This window comes from Bombina bombina, chromosome 2 (genome assembly GCF_027579735.1).
Source record: "Bombina bombina isolate aBomBom1 chromosome 2, aBomBom1.pri, whole genome shotgun sequence".
NCBI classification, from domain to species: domain Eukaryota; kingdom Metazoa; phylum Chordata; class Amphibia; order Anura; family Bombinatoridae; genus Bombina; species Bombina bombina.
Genome location: NC_069500.1, coordinates 1072160932 through 1072176628, shown reverse-complemented (window position 1 = coordinate 1072176628; position 15697 = coordinate 1072160932). Strand labels below are relative to the sequence as shown.

Sequence of the window (15697 nt, the reverse complement as noted above, 5' to 3'; positions counted from 1 at the left end):
ATCACAGGAAGGAGATACATATCACGCTGAATCTTGCTTACAGTTTTACACCATTTTGTGCAGTTTATTGAACTTCTTCTCTTTGATTATTATTTCAGTGCTTCCTGGTAGCACTGTCTCAATTTAAGCTGCACCTTTTAGAGCTTCTAAACAAAAATACATGGAGAGTACCACTTCAGACTTCTACTCCCTGTTACCGGTCACTGAAAGGAGCAATGACTGTTTGGTTATGGACAGAGTCTTTTCAACTGATATAACTACATATTGTTTGTGGGATTTATTTGATGAAATTGAAAAATTGCTTGTAAAAGAACATAAACTTCAGTTTGATGTTTGGACACTTTATAAGTATATAAAATTGCAGATTATACCAAGAGGTTTGAGGATAAACACATTTCCGACTTTTGAGGTTAAAAAAATAGATCTAGTGGAATCTTGGAATCTTATACTCACTGAATGTTCTTTCAGGCTTATGCATTGGCTTATTTCTTACAAAACACAACAGCTTGATACTATTAGAAATAAGATTGGCACACTACAATTTGAGCTTAATAATAGGAGGGATGACATTGATTTTTCCAAATTTGATGGGATATTAAGAAATACTCTCTTAGAGTCTAAGAATCTTGTATTAAATTTGAAACATATGAAATATCTTAGAGATTCTGCAGACTATGAAAATAAAATAGTCTATAATTGGCATCACCAACAGAGTAACCAAAATAGGAGATTTAATCGAAGGGGGAGATCCAGGAGTAGGAGTAGAGGTAGGGGTGGCAGACAAGGGGCCTCCAATAAGGAGACAACACTTTCTGGTACTTCAGATAGTGAAGGGGAATCAGGTGAAGATATTGGTGCGTATAGCAGTGAGGATATACCTGTAACAACAAAAGGTATACTCAAAAACAAGATCCCTGAAAAACAGGTTACGATTCAGTTTCCCACGCAAGATCAGTACACCAATAGTCAAACAGTGAGACCGAAAGAGCAAACTACCAAGAAAGCATCCCCACATACAAACTCAGGGTCCAAATATATCAGTCACACCACTACTACACAAATTGTACCTACCACTACTAACACTAGTGTAGATCGACAAGTTTTTGAACAGGTTTTTTACAAACCAACAGAGAAAACAGGAATAGGCCAAGAGAAGCAAGAGAGATACCCACGGAGGGGGAACAGGAACACAAAATACAAGTAAACAATGTTATTAATCTCTCTGCTTACTGTCTATCAGAAACACAATTAAGGGTATTAAGTTATGGTTTAAACTTTGCGCCAACATGCAATTTTAATTTGTTTCACACCATGTTGGATATCAACAAATTGATACGTAACTTAACCCTTAAAAAACATTTTAGTGATATTGAGCAGGGTTCTATAGGAATGACACAAAATGGGGTTACTTCTGGTATGACTCCGCATTCAGTTTTGAATTTAGATTTTGAAGAGACATGTGATGTGATTGCCTTGGAGAACTTGGGGAGACAGGGAGATATTGTCGATGATAGAGATATAGTCAATAGCTTTAATGGCTTCAAGAATCCTTCTGAATTCTACCCAATTCAGAGTAGGGGGTCTATTCTTGAAACCTTCTATCATAGAGTGGAAGCAGATTTAACTAGACTTTCTGAAACTATTCAATCAGGGAGTGTGGTTCAATCTAAAAGACATAATCTCAGTAAAACCGAGAAACAAGCATTGTTAGAATTACGTGAAAACCAAGATATAGTTATTCGCTCAGCGGATAAGGGGGGGTCAGTAGTTGTTATGAGTAGAGACAAGTACCTTGAAGAAGCCTATAGACAACTTCATAATACTAACAACTATGAACCCCTCACTCGAGATCCCACCAATTTATACCAAAGGGAATTAATGTCACTTTTGGATGATGGGTTGGAAGATGGGCACCTTGATCAATCTACCTTTGACTATCTTTTGGTCCATAACCCTGTGGTGCCCATCTTCCACCACCTTCCAAAGGTGCACAAAACACTTACCAATGTAACAGGTCGCCCGATAGTGAGTGGGATAGGTTCCATGTTGGAACACCTATCCCAATCGCTTGATGCCATACTTAACCCCTTTGTCACGTCCTTACAAAGTTACTTAAAAGACACCAAAGACTTGGTTAATTTAATTGAGACATTACATTGGGATACTAACAATGTTTGGGTCACAGTAGATGTTACAGCCCTCTACTCGTCCATTCCACATGACCAATGTATACAGGCTCTCTCATTTTTTCTCAAAAGTTACTCTAACTTTTCTACAAAATTTGTGGATTTTGTATTGAGGGTAGCATATTTTCTCTTGACACACAATTTTTTCAGATTCGAGGGCAAGTTCTATCTCCAGAGATGTGGGACAGCCATGGGGGCAAAATTTGCCCCCTCTTACGCCAACCTTTTTATGGGTTGGTGGGAGCTGTCCCACATCTATGGAGATAGAAATGCTTACAAGAATAACATCGTCTTTTACAGACGTTATATCGATGACCTGCTATTTATTTGGCAGGGAGAAACCGAATCTGTGGATTTGTTTGTACAAGGTTTGAATAACAATTCGATGGGACTTGAATTTACATTTGAAAAACATGAAACCTGTATCAACTTTTTAGATCTCACTTTAATGCATAAAAGTAACGGACAGATAGTCAGTGATCTGTATAGGAAACCCATTAAGGGACAGCTTATACGGATCAAAAGAAATTGTACCGAGGAAAAAGCCTATATAAAGCAAAGAACTGAAATGAAAGAGAGATTAAAACAAAGGGGTTACCCGAAGCATGTATTGGAGAGAGCACAAACACAAGTAGACAGACTTGATAGACAGACATTGTTACAACAGTCCAAAAACAAGAAATGTGTTTCCACTCAAAGTGATCAGGTTACTTTTGTAACTGAATACAGCGAAGAATATAGAAGTATATGCAAAATAGTGAAAAAACATTTTGCACTTCTAGTAGCTGATAACAAATTGACTAAATGTGTGGAACAAGGCTTACGCTGTTCCTACAGAAAGAGTAAGACCATAGGGAACTACTTGTCTCCCTCTGAACTTCCCAGTCCAGCTGATCCCCCAAGTGGGTCTTGGCTTAGACATAGGGGGATGTACAGGTGTGGCAAGTCTAGATGTAGACCGTGTGAATTTGCTACCCTCTCAAACAAATTTCAGTCAACAGTGACTGGAGAGAAGTTTAGCATTGATTCTTGCCTCAACTGTACATCCTCCTATGTCATTTATGTCCTGACTTGTATCCAATGTAACCTTCAATATGTGGGTCTCACCACGACAGATGTCAATACGAGGATAAGGAATCATCTTTCCTCTATTAAGACTGGTGAAGCAACCACACCCTTGGTGAAACATTTCAAAAACATACATAATAAAAATAACAACACACTAAGATGGCAAGCCATTGAATGGGTTAAACACCCTTCTAGAGGCGGTAATAGAGATGAGGCTTTGGGGAAACACGAAATGTTGCAAACACGCGTGCCCAAGGGCCTCAACTCAGAATATGACTTAATCAATTATTGGAAATAGATCAGGTTTATCATATCTGTGTCCACCTTTGGGCTGATTGTACATTCAGTCAATATTCAATACCAAATACAACTACAAACTTTAAAACATAAATACTAAAATGTGTTATACTCATTTTCACTAGTGTATACACGTACAGTCACATATGACTATTATTATTATGCTGAAATCTACACTTACGTCCTTCCATTCTAGTATCTATCATTTATATTTTCATTATTAATGTTTAACAGTGTGTATGAACACTGCGTTGCATATAGAGATTGAGGGTGGATATCAACATATGCATTGGATATTTTAATAAAGGAAAAGTTTTATTTTAGCTCTACACGGAATTGAGCCTTTTCAATTTATTTATTATTATTATTTCCATGCTTATGATATTCCATTCCATATGCAGAATTTTGTTCATTTTACCATGTTATATAGACTCGTAATTGTCCCAGTTTGCCAATATAAATGTATCAGCAATTGTATTGCTTCCTTTGCATTGCTCCCTTTGACTCGATTTATTTATTTATTTACTTGATACATATTTACTTAGTATCACATAGATCTTAAGTTTAAAAGTTCATGTACATTACTCATGTAATTGTCCTTCAGGCTAAAATGTCTATAATTTAAGTATGCATTTTTGTAATTATGCAAAAACGATGTGTAAAGTTTTCTATGTATCTTTTTGGCAACTAACGGGTTAATTGTCTGAATTCACACACACTTAAAATGAAGGTTCATGATTGGTTTCTATTTGACCTATCATTGAACAGATGCCCCTTTAAATGCTTCACACGCTTGCATTACTCCAGCTACGACTACGGCATCAGGCCGAAACATGTTAGCCTATGCTTTCGTGTGAATATTCTTTTTATGTGTTTTGGTACCTCCTTATGCTTTTACCACAAGTGGAATCAAATAAAGACTTTTTGTGCTTTTAAATACCTCGCCTGGGATCAAGTTCTTTACCGTTGTCTAAATTTGCACCAGGATTCCCTAGTGCGAGGAGAAGCTCGCAGATTTAGCACCACCTGTTGACACGCTGGATTCACCTATGCTGTTGCCTGGTTACGACAGCAATCAAGTCGATTGGCCGTGACAAGGTCACGTGAGAGGACACTCCTCCCGGCACCACGGCGGAACGCCGTATTCGAACAAGCAGAGAGCCAAAGGATTTCGGAGATCACGGTGGTTTTTCCAGACGCTGGAGGCACTAGGAGAGCGGTGAGTGGGCACAGCATATTGCTGTAATTGGGCATAGATTGCTCTAGGAGGTCCCACTAAGCACCGCTAGTGTCAGTAACACCGGGGATAGAGTCCGCCTCTGTTTGTTTGTTTGCATCATTGCTGTTTGATACTGCACTACCAAGTGAACTATCACATATCACAGGAAGGAGATACATATCACGCTGAATCTTGCTTACAGTTTTACACCATTTTGTGCAGTTTATTGAACTTCTTCTCTTTGATTATTTATATATATATATATATATATATATATATATATATATATATACACATACATATATATACACATATATATATATATATATATATATATATATATATATATATATATATATATATATATACATACATATACACACACACATATATATATATACATACATATACACACACATAGAGGTTTGCACCTTTTTAAAAAAAATTATGTTAGTGGTCCACGGGATTCAAAATTGTGAGTTTAGTGGTCCCTGAGGCCCGAAAGGTTGGCGACCCCTGGATTAGAGCATGTCATTCTAACACTATAATGGCCCTTTAAAAAAATTATTATTGAATAAGAGGTATCAATTAATTACAATATTTTACTACCTTTTTAATGAATGATTAAATAAAAGCAGCTGGTGCTGGTAGACTAATACTGTGTGTGTATATATTATTTATATGTATAGACTGTATGCATGTAGGCACATGACGCTTGACAAACAGTTCATCCTATTCCAGTACAGAATAGTTGCTGTCTTAGCTGTCCCTAGAGATAGACGACTAACCACAACAAGGCTTGCAGCAGACAGTATAGGATGATTTTATAGAGGCAAAGGGGTCGATTTATCAAGCTCAGTATGGAGCTTGATGCCCCTGTTCATGCGCAAGCCTTCAGGCTCGGCGGAAACAGCAGTTATGAAGCAACGTTCTAAAGACCGCTGCTCCATAACTTGTCCTCCTGCTCTGAGTCCGTGGACAGAAATCAACCTGATCGAATACGATCGGGTTGAGTGACACCCCCTGTGTTTGTTAATGTGAATTGATTCAAATAATATCCACAAAATGTTTTTAAGAATCATCATATAGCCACTTAAGTTCATAGTACAACAGGGCTTTATAGTTAACAATGATTCTCTAGACTGAAGGGTTCCCAGGTGTCTTCTGCATGGCTCACTTTATATTTTTAGAGGTTGAACTGAGGTTCCATATCACAGAATGACATGATCAGTTAAGTATTATACTATAGGTAGGTGCCCACAGATGGTGACTGTTCCTTATTGCTTCTTATACATGGGACATGGACTCTGATGGAACCCCCTTATTGGCCTTTACAGCAATTACAATGGGAATGTGATTTGTTGTTTTAACACTTTAAGATTGTAATAAAAAATAATTAATTATGCATAGCAAATGAATACAGTATACTTTTATTATTCGCTCTAGGACCTCTTTTTTTTATCCCATTTATCAGTAATATCAGCAAAGGGCTACAGAGGTAGGTATATCTGTTTGCAGATGATACACCAATTTGTAACATAGTTGGGGAAAAGGGATGAGAGTTAAAAGTTTGACATTACAAAGTGCAAAATTAAGACTTAATTAAAGCTTTAATGACACTTTTCTGACTGTTACACAAGAGGAATAGGCTTGAGAATCCTCAACTCAATCTCCCAACTTGTAAATACATATATACACAAATACATATGTACACACACACACACACATGTATATGTATCTCTGTGTTAAAGCCCTTTGAAGACTGCCTTTTTTTTCCCGAATAACTTGGCCGCAAATCTGCAGGGGGCGACATTGCACAAGCAGTTCACAAGAACTGCTTGTGCAATAATAAATGCACATGCGTATGCTGTCGGCATTTATCGATGTGCGGCGGACATGATATGCTATATCGTATCATGTCCGCTCGCACTTTTATAAATCGGCCCCTATAAGTTCACCTAACCACAATATGTGCTGTAGCAGAAAACTGCATGTGTTCTGCTCAAACCCTGGCTGTGTGAGACTATAGTTAATAAGTTGAAGGTACAGTCATTTTATCACATTTGCAAGCCTAATTAGGCAGCTGCTTCAGCAATCAGTCACTTGGCAGAACCTGACATGGGAAATTGAACTGTAAAGTGACAAGAGTTCTTTCCTGTTAAGAGCCTTGTTAATACTGCACATTTTATGACATTTTTTTATTAGCCTGCAGTGGTCATAGTTGTGGTTAAAGTCTGCCATTCAGCATTCCATATGTCAGAGACATGAACACTAGTGGTTTTGTCAAACAAAGAGATATTGGCATTTGTAAAATTATATCATTTAACTCCAGTAAGATTTATGCAACAATTAAAGATGGGAAGGAGTACCTTAAACGGGCATAGATGTATTTTAAATGCACTGCAGTTTATTTAAAGGGCCATTTTAGTAAAAAAAAAATACATGCTCTAGTTAAAGTGACACTGCATTGCCATAAATAGAGAACTGAAAAGAAACAGTGCAGTGCACCATTGTAGTTTAACCCCTTTGGGAGAATTAAACACAAAGCTATGCAGGGATGCTGGATATAAAATTAGGATTAGACAGAGCATTTAAATATTCACTATAATGGCACTTTAAAGGGACACTAAACCCACATTTTTTCTTTAATGATTTAGATAGAGCATGCAATTTTAAGCAACATTGTAATTTACTACTATTATCAATTTGTATTCATTCTTTTGCTATCTTTATTTAAAAAGCAGGAATGTAAAGCTTAAGAGCCGGCCCATTTTTGGTTGAGTACCTGGGTTATGCTTGCTTATTGGTTTGCTAAATGTAGCCACCAATAAGTAAGCACTATCCATGGTGCTGAACCTAAATTGGGCTGGCTTCTAAGCTTTAAATTCCTGCTTTTTAACCCTTTAAGGACACAGCTTTCTGTTTGCTCAATTGTTTTATGACGGAAAAATTCTGTCATATGTCCTTAAGAGGTTAAATAAAGATAGCAAGAGAATGGAAAAAAATGATAGTATGAGTAAATTAGAAAGTAGCTTAAAATGGCATGCTCTATCTTAATCATGAAAAAAAAAATGCGTTTATTATCCCTTTAATAATCAAAATCATATTTAGATTTGCTTGTGCAAAAAATCCTTAACTGCTTGATTTGTGTAGGAGGCCAGCTGCTAATACAACAGGTGGGCCTAGCAGGTATCATTCGGCCCTCTGTTAGACCTTCTTCACTAGAGACTGGTTGCACTACACATTAGCTCCAAAACAGGAGATAGATAGAAGGGGAAATATGAGTGCTCAGTGCACTGATGTCATCACCATACCGGCAGTGCGCCTCATGCATATAAACAGTTTTTAACCAAATGATAACTATTAAAAATGAGCAGGTTTGCAATTACAAATATACCTGTTTGAATTTTAAATGCATTGGGCTGTATTTTAAATGCAAATACATGTTTTATGTCTCATTGAATATGAATTACTAGCTGTTGCCTGGATTTAGTGATTTGTTAAAAATAGCGAAAAACGTGACCACTCGCAAAGACATGTGCCCTCACATGTGTGCCCGTTTGGGTTGCACACTCGCTGACATGAATTTTGTGAGTTTTCGTTAATTCTCTGTGTTTCTCATGCATGGACACCAATCAGTTAAGTTTTGGGCAGGGCATCCATTCGACATATCAAAAATATATTGTTATTATTCTGTTTACAATTACTATTAATATTAAATTGTAATTATATATTATGGGGTCAATTTATTAAAGACTGGGCAGAAATTATTTGCTGCAGCAAATCATGTCTGCCCGGCATCACTAAATGCCGACAGCATACACTGTGAAATTGCACAAGCATTTCCCAAGAAATGCTTGTGCAATGCCGCCCCCTGCACATTCACTGCCAATCGGCCACTAGCAGGAGGTGTCAATCATCCCAATAGTATCTGATTGGGATGATTGCAGTGTGCCACCTAAAAAGGTGGCGGACAAGAGCAGCGGTCTTATGACCTGAAACCTTGGGCAGAGCAAGCAGCATCGGCTGTAGGGATGGGCGAATGTGTTTATATTCAAATTCGAATTTCAGAACAAATGTTATTGTAGAAATTGGATTTAGATAATAGAATGTTGATAGGAACGAATAGTCTTAAAAATTCTATTATCGAATGTTATTTACAGTTTTCGAATGTCACTTTCAAATTCGAATGTTACATTCAAATTCGAATATTACATTTATAAAACACAGTTGTAGACTAGAAATACTATTTCGAGTTTGAATGTTACATTCAAATTCGAATGTAGCATTCAAATTCGAATATTACATTTATGAAACAGTTGTAGACTAGAAATACTATTTTGAATGTTACATTGAATTTGAATGTAGCATTCAAATTCAAATATTACATTTATTAAACAGTTGTAGACTAGATATACTATTTTGAATTTGAATGTTACATTCAAATTCAATAGTCACATTCGAATTAGAATATTACATTTAAAAAACACAGTATTAGACTAGAAATACTATTTTGAATTTGAATGTGACATTCAAATTCAAATGTAGCATTTAAGTTTGAATATTACATTTATTAAACAGTTGTAGACTAGAAATACTATTTCGAATTTGAATGTGACATTCAAATTGGAATGTGACATTCAAATTTGATTACATTTCGAAATTGAATGAATACAATTACATTTCGAAATTGAATGAATAGATTACGAGTCTTGCGTTAGGCTTAAAAAGCAGCGTTGGCCGGTCCCAACGCTGCTTTTAAACGCCTGCTGGTATTACAAGTCTTGCAGGTACAGGTGTACCGCTCACTTTTTTGGCCAGACTTAGAAATACTGCAAATCCACTTACGTCAATTGCGTATCCTATATTTTCAATGGGACTTGCATAGCGCCGGTATTAAGAGTCTGACCAAAAGTGAGCGGTAGACCCTCTCCTGTCAAGACTGGTACCGCATTTAAAAGTCAGTAGTTAAGAGTTTTACACTACAACGCTGTAGCATAAAACTCTTAACTAAAGTGCTAAAAAGTACCCTAACACCCATAAACTACCTATTGACCCCTAAACAGAGGCCCTCCCACATTGCAAACACTAAAATAAAATTTTTAACCCCTAATCTGCTGAACCGGACATCGCCGCCACTATAATAAATATATTAACCCCTAAACCGCCACACTCCCGCCTCGCAAACACTATTTAAATATTATTAACCCCTAATCTGCCGTCCCTAACATCGCCGACACCTACCTATATTTATTAACCCCTAATCTGCCGCCCCAACGTCGCTGCCACTATATTAAAGTTATTAACCCCTAAATCTAAGTCTAACACTAACCCTACCCCCCCCTATAAATATAATTTAAATAAATCTAAATAAAATAACTATCATTAACTATGTTATTCCTTTTTAAAACCAAATACTTACCTATAAAATAAACCCTAAGATAGCTACAATATAACTAATAACCTGTAAAAGGTCCTTTTAAGGGCTATTTGTAATTTAGTGTAGGGTAGGGCTTTTTTTATTTTGGGAGGGGCTTTTTTATTTTTTTATGGGGATTAGATTAGGTGTATAAATTGGATGTGATTAGAGGATACTACACTCTTACTCTCCTATAGCTAATCCCAATGAGAGTGAACTAACCTCAAAAAGTGCACTCGTAGATTAAGAAAAAAAGTGTGTTGGAGGGATAGCGCTACGAATAGCTGAGAGCTAGTGATTTGGACAAATACTCATTTGAGAAAAAATTAATATAAAAGGGAAATCTGTATAAAATAAGTGACAGCTTTGTGTATAGAAAATAGCACTGATAATTAGCAGTGTCAAAAGTGGGGGATATCAAACTGCTAATAAAGATTTAATCAATATTGCCGATAAAAAATGAAATCAATGTTGCCGATAAAAAATCGAATTGGATATATGGATTCAAATAATATATTTATTATGTGACAATATGATAAAAATTCTAACAATAAATCTTAAAAATAGCTAATATAAGTGATGCCGGCATCGATAAAAAACGAATCCCTAAATGTTAATGGTAATGGTAATAAATATGACAAATACCTAGTAATAAACACGTTAAAAAGTGTACATATATCTGATCACAAATTTAAACAAAAATATTAACACATATATTGAAAACCTGTGACTTGAGAGTCTGTGACTTGAGAGTATTTTGTAACAGTGTTCAGCAATAAAGGTTATCCGTTTGTAATTTTGTTACCAATTTGTTTCTCCGTTTGTAATTTTGTTACCGATTGGCAGTTCAAGGACAAAAATGTGGGGCTTGTTGGAAAAAGTAAATGTTTTCTCCATAAACTATTTCCGCCCTGCGGTCCGTCTTACACCGTGGGTGTTCAGCGTCTGTTAGCTCTCCCCTGATGTGGTCCGTCCTCCACAGTGGGTGTTCAGCGTTTGAGGTTAGATGATATAGTAATGTTCTTTGATGGATCACAATCCGGGTTAAAGTTCAGGAGGTGATTCCCATCAATAAAGGGCTGTCGTTCTTGTAATGTTGTCCAGTATTAGAACCAAATGGTTATAGACTTTCCAAGCACTGTGGGTTCGTATGGGTAGGTCCTGGGGCAGGGATTACACATACAGAGACAGCTCACAATTTACCGTGACCGCTCAATGTACCTGTCCTATCTACCAACGATACCTCACCAAGTTGAAAATAATAGTATTAAGTGTCCAGGGCTAGTAAGCAAATTCTCTCTAGATTAGGTGTAATTAGTTTAATTTGTTTATTATTTTCTGTAATTTAGTGTTTCTTTGTTTTTGTACTTTAGATAATTTAATTTATGGAAAAGTTTGGTTAGGTTTTATTTTACAGGTACTTTTGTATTTATTTTAGCTAGGTAGTTATTAAATAGTTAATAACTATTTAATAACTATTCTACCTAGTTAAAATAAATATAAGCTTGCCTGTAAAATAAAAATAAACCCTAAACTAGATACAATGTAACTATTAGTTATTTTGTAGCTACCTTAGGGTTTATTTTATAGGTAAGTATTTAGTTTTAAATGTGAATAATTTATTAAATGATAGTAATATTTATTTAGATTTATTTAAATTTTATTTAAGTTAGGGGGTGTTAGGGTTAGGCTTAGGTTTAGGGGTTAATAACTTTAATATAGTGGCGGCGACGTTGGGGGCGGCAGATTAGGGGTTAATAACTATAATGTAGGTGTCAACAATGTTGGGGCAGCAGATTAGGGGTTAATACATATAATGTAGGTGGCGGTGGTGTCCGGAGCGGCAGATTAGGGGCTAATAATATAATGCAGGTGTCGGCGATGCCGGGAGCGGCAGATTAGCAAATTTTGCTCTACGCTCACTTTTTTGCGGTTAACGCCGGGTTTGTAAAAACCCGTAATACCAGCGCTGTCTGTAAGTGAGCGGTGAGCATAAACTGCTTGTTAGCACCACATAGCCTCTAACGCAAAACTCGTAATCTAGCCGTCTATTATTCAAACAAATATTTTCAAATTTTATTGAAAAATTTGAAACTGAAAATTCGAAAATAGAACGTTAGAATGTTATGTAAACATTTGAAATTTGATTCGAACGAACGAATGTATCAAAATAAGTTTTTAAATTTAAATTTTTTAGAAACATTCACCCATCCCTAATTGTCTGCTTGATAAATCTCCCCCTATGACTCACCTGTCAGATGTGAAAAAACAGTATTCATTTTTTAATGATATCTTTAGAACTACTGACATTAGGAGTAAGAAATTTGGCATGTAAACTTATTTTATAATAAAGATTTTAAATTATAATTCTTACTTTTCTAACATCTTTGTTTTTTGAGATATAGGTATCCTCATAAATCTCCCCACCTTTTAACCCCCCTTAAGTGGATTTTAAGGAAATGGTAAAACACGTGTTTCTTTATTTTTAAAGGAGAATGTAAATCCCAATTTTCCAGTCTGTAACATCTTCAGTTTTTGAGATATAGGTATCCTTATAAATTACCCCCCCCCCCTTTTCACCCCCTTTAAGTGGATTTTCGGGAAATGGTAAAACACATGCTTCTTTATTTTTAAAGGAGAATCTAAACACCAATTTTCACATCTGTAACATCTTCAGATTTTGAGATATAGTTATCCTCATAAACAAAATCACTCCCCTTTTTCACCTCCTTAGGGACATGAATTCCATAAATCCTTCCTTAGTGGGTGCCTACGTCTTAAAAACAACTTACCTTACAAATTTTACATTCCTAGATTAAACAGTTTGAGTTGGGCGTTGATGAGTCAGTCAGTCATTCAGTCAGGACTTTTTTTTATATATATAAAGATTAAAAAGAGGTAATTAAATATTTATTTGATTCTGGAAAAGAATGCAAGTAAAATCTGTTTAACATTACAAAAAGCATTACTTTCAGTAAAACATTTAATAATTGCTTCTGAAACAGGACACAAAGTGGGATAAATAATTTCTTAATTACAGATAATTTTCACGTAGTCCTAAAATATATTATAGTTGATGCTTGAAAAATGAGGTTTACACATATTTGAGATTGCAGTCCATTTGTTAAAACCAGTCCACCATAACACACTTAAAGAGGTACACATTCTCCAATCAAGAAAACATTCATGTTATTATTTTTCTTGCTCTATCTGAAAGAACTTATTTGAAACTATATAACACATTTATGTTTAAATACAATTATGCTTTTTCTCCCCCTTCTTGTGAGGTGGGTCGTTGTCCATAAGTAGTCCTGTTCTGTTCTACTCCTCAGCAGCCAGTGAACAATTAATTCCAAGGGATACTTTGAGCACTAGTCTGTGCTCCCAGTTTGTTTCAGTATAAATTCTGACCCTTACTAACTATGTGGTTATCCTCCACAAAAGAGTGAAAGACATAGAGAGCGTTTTAACATGTGCTGCACAGCCGCTGAAGCTCATGGACAATAAGCCGTGAGTTAGGCACAAACAAATGACATCATCCAACTTGCATCCTTATCTTCCAGACAGGAACTTTATTGCTGCCAAAGTTCAACAAAGAAAGGAATGACTGTACATCAGTGTACAAATAAAAAACAAACTTTTTATTGGAATTTTCAATAAAATCCACAAAACAGACATGGAGCCATATGACAGCCTGACACATTTCACGCCCCCTATTGGTGCTTAATCATAAAAATGTTGTTTTTTTAATTGTACACTGATGTGCAGCCTTTCCTTTCTTTATAGAGAAGATTGCCTTGAGAGCCAGTAGTTTTGCAGCACCTGAGTAGAACTAGGCCAGTGATTGGCAGGTCATGTGACTGCCACTCCCCTGAGATTTCTTCCTTGGAACTGAAGTGCTTTACTTACGTGTTAAAGCCCTTTAAAGGTGACTAGTGTTTCACTAAAGTGTTTGGACATTGTGCTTGATTAAATAAAGGCACTTTTTTATTGTGGTGTTGCCAAGGAACGTGAGTATAATACATAAAGATTGTTCCAACATGTCAAGTCACCAGATTTTCTAATCTAAAATGCCATCCGACACTGGTCTGTCCAAACCTATTGATGAATTTTGTATTAATAGTAAGATGCCGTTAGAAACTTATTGCAGAGATACAAATGAAGTTTAGGAATATGTTATGTAATGTCGTATGTCATGAAATATACATAAAATAATGGTATACCTTATATATGCTGGGTCTCCTGAAACACAAATATATATATATGTATGGGGTTCTAACAGAAGAACCATACAGTACCTAAAGACTGCAGAACAGTTTAGCACATGGGGTAGAAATGGCTCAGCAGTTATAGAGTTAAACAAACTTTTACTTTGATGTTTAAAGACTTAAACCTTATAGATTAAAGAGACAGTCTAATCAAAATTAAACTTTCATGATTCAGATAGGGCATGCAGCTTTCCAATTCACTTTTATCATCAAATTTGCTTTGTTCTCTTGTCATTCTATGGTGAAAGCTAAACTTAGGTAGGCTTATATGCTAATTTCTAAGCCTTTGAAGTCCGCCTCCTATTGCAGTGCCTTTCTGACAATTTTTCACAACTAGACAGCGCTGGTTCATGTGTGCTATATAGATAGCATAGTGCCATTGTAACATACTGTCCCTTTAAGGTTTTAGTGTTCATGTATTAAACTTACTTGGCAAGAACTTAAGTAATTATTAATAAACATATATAGCCTGTCTTGTAATCTATAGAGAAAATAAATTGCAATTGGAACTGTTGCCGATTGAATTTTAATGCAATTAAAGCAAACATATTTGTGAATCTCTGCTTTGAAATCATTGAATTGTCTATTTGTTGTTTAATGAAAAATATGGAAATCATTGATGTAATTCTTTATGAAGATGTTTATTAAGCAGTGAATTAGAATATTTATTATTTCTAAATCAATTATAAGTTCCTTTATAAACATTTCTCAGCTAAATAGCGTTCTGCCATGGGCTACCTGTGTGGCTCAGCGCGGCGAACACTTCCAACAAATAAAGGAGCTTTCAGCATTAAGTATTTTATACTTCATGAATGAAAGTCCCCTTTATTTGTTCAATCACTTTATTAACAGACCGTAATAGATAAATATTTAGCTGAAAACAATTTACTGTTCATTTATTTTTACTTTCAAATATCTTAAAAACAATTTAAAGATAGAAGTTAATTATATATCACACACTTCATAACACCTTAAAAATGTGTAAAATTAACGACATTTCATTGCCTTGATTACAGGTCTTGATTGAAATATCGTTATTAAAAAGAAAAGAAACTATAATAGTTTATACTTTATTTCACTAAAAATGAAAAGCTAAGTTCTGCAAATTGCACCAAATGTTCCACATTAGTAGTAGCATAATAAAACCAAAACCCGGATATATATATATATATATATATATATATATATATATATATATATATATATAATAAAACCATTCCATTGAGAATTACATTCCATT

At 35.4% G+C, this 15697-nt stretch overlaps 1 protein-coding gene across 1 annotated transcript in view; it reads left to right on the top strand.

Annotated features, from left to right (window-relative positions):
- INPP4B (inositol polyphosphate-4-phosphatase type II B) overlaps positions 1-15697 on the top strand; it is a 1415612-nt gene that overhangs the window by 616302 nt on the left and 783613 nt on the right. The window lies entirely within an intron of this gene.